This window comes from Cyprinus carpio, chromosome B14 (genome assembly GCF_018340385.1).
Source record: "Cyprinus carpio isolate SPL01 chromosome B14, ASM1834038v1, whole genome shotgun sequence".
NCBI lineage: Eukaryota > Metazoa > Chordata > Actinopteri > Cypriniformes > Cyprinidae > Cyprinus > Cyprinus carpio.
The window spans coordinates 6,581,769-6,586,018 of record NC_056610.1 but is presented as its reverse complement, the minus strand read 5'-3'; the positions used below and the strand labels follow the sequence as shown (position 1 = coordinate 6,586,018).

Genomic DNA, 4,250 nt, shown 5'->3' with positions numbered 1-4,250 from the left:
CGACTGTCGCCTTCGCAGCCTCCCTGGTGAGCGGTCCAACTGTAAGGTGTATGGTGTCAATCCTGTCAGACTAAGGAAACAGATATCAGCATTATTATTGTATTCTTTTGTCCAAAACAAGAGATTTAATAATATTGTTTACCTTCTTGATAACATTTAATTGGGAAAAATTAATTTTCTTCATTTGAAAAACAGAAATTGTTGCTTGTCATTGAATTTGTTTTTCACCTCTTTCTCTCTTTTCCTCTTCCTCATTAGAGTGATACTGTCTTCGCATCTCTAGTCTACTTAGACACCCTGAGACCAACACAGTCATCACCACACTTCACTAGTGGTTCACAATCACTGACACATAGTTGTCCCACCACACATAGGCTTTTACTCCACACAGATCTGTGTCAGTCTCTCTTCTCCCCAGCGTGCAAACATGCCGCAGACTGCAGACCCCATCGCCCATGGGGAAGATGTGAACACTTGGCTGAGAGGCATGACAGACAGCCTCACCCCCAAGACATTTGAACTGTTATTATTTTTAATAATAATCCTAATCCTGAGAAGATTCCTGACACAAGATTCAAGCCAGAACAACAACCACGAGGAGCTAGTCAAGATCACCAGCACCCTAAGCTATGCCTTCACAACCCAGCTGAAACTGAGCGACAAGCATATCACCCACCTTCAAGAGGAGCTGACACGTGCTCAACGTCGCATAGACAAGCTGGAAGTGAAAGTTCAAGATCAACTCAAAGCACCCAACGAGAGGGAGTAGGAAACAACGGAACAAGTTAAGAAGCTCCAAGCAGCCCTGGCAGCAGCTCAGCTCGACCAGCAACATGCAATGCCTGCCCAGAGAGACCTGGTAAACAGACTCCAGTATGCCGAACAGCTACTAGAGAAAGCCAAGAATGACATCAGAGACAAGAATTCTGAAATCAGTGCTTTGAAAGACCACCTTGAAAGGTACAGACCTGAAATGGACAATCTGACCCAACAACTAGACGATATCAACGATGAGCTCTACATGGTCAGAAAAGAACTCCAATATGCTTACGAGCAGAAACAAGAGCCAAGGAAAGAGAAACTTCTCTTAGCCTCATCACTGCTGAGCAAAGCAGAGTCCCACGTCCAAGAACTGGCATATGACAAAAGGAGCGAAGGGCCACAACCCAAAACCTCACCTGCCTTCGCCACACAGCCCTTTCCTGCCAACGAAAGAAAACCTCCCGTCCATGACCTTGGAGCTGCACACGGGATGACCATCAAAGACCTCAACAAGCTGTCTGAAAACATCAGCAGGTTCAACCCAAACTCCACAGAGGGCCAGGACATCCAGGCTTACCTGCAAGATATCGAATTTCATCTGGAAATGAGACCTCATGTGACTGACAGAGACAGGTTATACATCCTTAGAGCCACGTCCAGTCCAGAGGTACGAAACTTCCTAGATCGACAGCCCAGTAAAACAAAGTCAAACTACCAGCGACTTCGTGAGGTCCTGATTAAAGAGTTTACAGACCCAGATTCTGAACATGGACTGTTGACTGCCTTGGAAACCAAACAAGGTCGACAAGAGACTCCACAAGCTTACTACAACCGACTCCGACAAGCCTACTTTGGTGCACACAACAAGCCTGACCTTGAAGAGGATGTGAACTTCAAAAGCCTCTTCCTAAAGAATCTGCACCCTGGAGTCAGCCACCATCTAGGCGTCATGGCCTGTCCACACTCCATGACTATCCAACAGTTGCGTGACCTAACACAGAAGGCCTATAACAAGCAGAAGATGGCCTCAAAGAAAGGTAACAAAACCTCCACACTCTTGAACTCTGTCAACAAAGACTCAAGCCTTGCACTGGACGACACCCAGTGGCATCACAACACCAGAGTCTTCCATCAAGAGCACAGAGAATGTGACACCCATGTCCACAACTGCTTTCAGCCCAACCGCTGGAAAAATCCATGGGACCAGCCACGCTTCTCAAGAAACCAAAAGGATAAGAACAACTGGAAACCTAACCAGACATTCAAAGGTAATCACTTGACTCATCCAAGAGCAAGTCGTGTGGGTAAGCGACAACAAATCCCACCTCAGCACCACTCAGACATGCACAGTTCTGAGTATGCACAAGAACATGACAGCTTACCGTCAGAAGACATGGAACAAGTCATGAGACAACTGAAAGAGTTCCTTCAAGACCAGTTTCACACTTATGACCACAAAGTTGAGTCATGCTTGCTGTGACCAGCGACAGAACGGAAGGCCGGTGATCACCTGGTACACCACATCAGAGATGACAAGCACCTGTTCAACAACCACCCGGGATGAGCAAGTCTTTCACGGCCAACCATTGATGAAAAATCTGAGGTACTAAAGAACATCACCTCAGTCACCCATCGCTCAATAACAAACTGTCAAATGAACTCCAACTCCAAGAACCACATTCCTGTCTGTGCAACAGCGACCACCAGAGCACAGAAGGTCAGAAAGTCTGCCACAGCCAGAAGGCATCACAAGAAGAGTGCAACATAGGAGACAAAGTTTTTGAACACAATTTCACACAGCCATGCCAAACTACCTCCGACTGTCTGCAAAAGAACTTCCTGACTTGCTGGACTGACCCCCATTAGACCATGGACACGCCTTCATCCAAGCCAAGGATGCAGAGAGCCAGTCTTCAGTGACATACAGGCAAAGGGGGGAGACCACACAGACTGAAACAGATCTGACCACACATACACTACACCTTTAACACACACAACATTACCTACACCCAGAGGTAACCACATCTACTGATAACACATTCAACAAACATATTCTTCCCACAGGTAGAATATCCAAATTTTAGCGTAACAAAGTTACATTTACCCACCGTGAAGAAACATGCAGCCATCCTCACAATAGGTACACCTGACACTAAGTTAAGGTACATGACACACTAGCTGCAAATGACATCCTAGCTCAATAGTAGTTGTAAGCCATGCTAGGAAAACCCACAGCAGCTTTGTTTTTGTTTTTGTTCTTCTTTTACCTATCCTTCTCCTTCCCCTCTTTCCTGAGTAGGTGAAACATCTAGACACCCTGCAAGGGTCGAAGGTCTGATATTAGGATTGACTCGCCACACCTTATATCTGCCAGCCACTCTAAACTGAATGGAAGCCAGAGAGCTCCATGCATGATAGGTCAATTCATTTCATTGCAAATGATGTTACTAGAAAATTAACGGTAAACGTTTAAATTAAGACAACCTAGAAGAACCAAACAAAGTTAACCACAAATTTTATTGACGAATCAAAATACAACAACGAGTTCCAAAATGATCTAAACTATCCTCAATGTACTAAACTACATTGACTAATTGAACTTAACCACGTGTACCTAAATAACCTGATGCCTGAACCAGTACAGTAACTGTCATGGAGGTGTTGTCTTGTTGTTTGCTGTGTTTGTCTGCTTCTTCTGCCTTTGTTTCTCCAGCGATCGACGATGTCTTCAGCTAAACACCTCGCCGATCGAAAGGGGGATATGTAGCGTATCAGGCCTGAACCAGACAAATTAAAGATTCGATCGTGAGCATGGTTGAAACAAGAGAAGCCGAATTCCTCGGAAAGGCAGCAGGATGTTGTAAATCAACTCCTAGCACCACAGTCTGAAGCTAGATAACCAACCAGCTCTTTCACAGAACAGCTTTCAACATTAACACCATTAGAACAATTATTGACAATTTCAATTCGAAGAAGAGATTGTCAAATTTGGGGCAAGTAATCAAAGAGATGCACAGCGTTACCATCACATGTAAACCCATGATAGTAATCATGATCACAAGCTCTTTGGATTGACTTCCCCCAGCTCGAAGGAAACCAGACTGAAATTCCTAAGGAGACCTTTTAACCTCTCTGATCTTCACAGGACATATCCTTACTCCAGGGTTTGGTTCAGAGAGTTCCTTCCAATGCATATATGCACCAAAAATGAACTCAAAAAAGACTTCTAAATGGATATCAGTCCATTGCTTAACTCCATATCATACATGTAACCCACACATTTGATTATAATGTCTCTAATCACTTATTGTGTATGTCTTTTTAAATAACTCTTGAATAGCTTAAGGGATCATATTCATGTTTAGTATGGTTGTGTGTTCGAATCTTCTTGCTTGAAACGTTTCTGACCATCAGTTATTTGTCAAATGTATCATATTCTTGTTATAGGAATCATGTCCAAATTATACCCTGCAAGAGCGGGAAAATTC

At 44.1% G+C, this 4,250-nt stretch overlaps 1 pseudogene; it reads left to right on the top strand.

The window, feature by feature from the left end:
• Positions 1–574: 574 nt before the first annotated feature.
• Positions 575–1,792, top strand: LOC122139530 (annotated as a pseudogene).
• Positions 1,793–4,250: the final 2,458 nt, after the last annotated feature.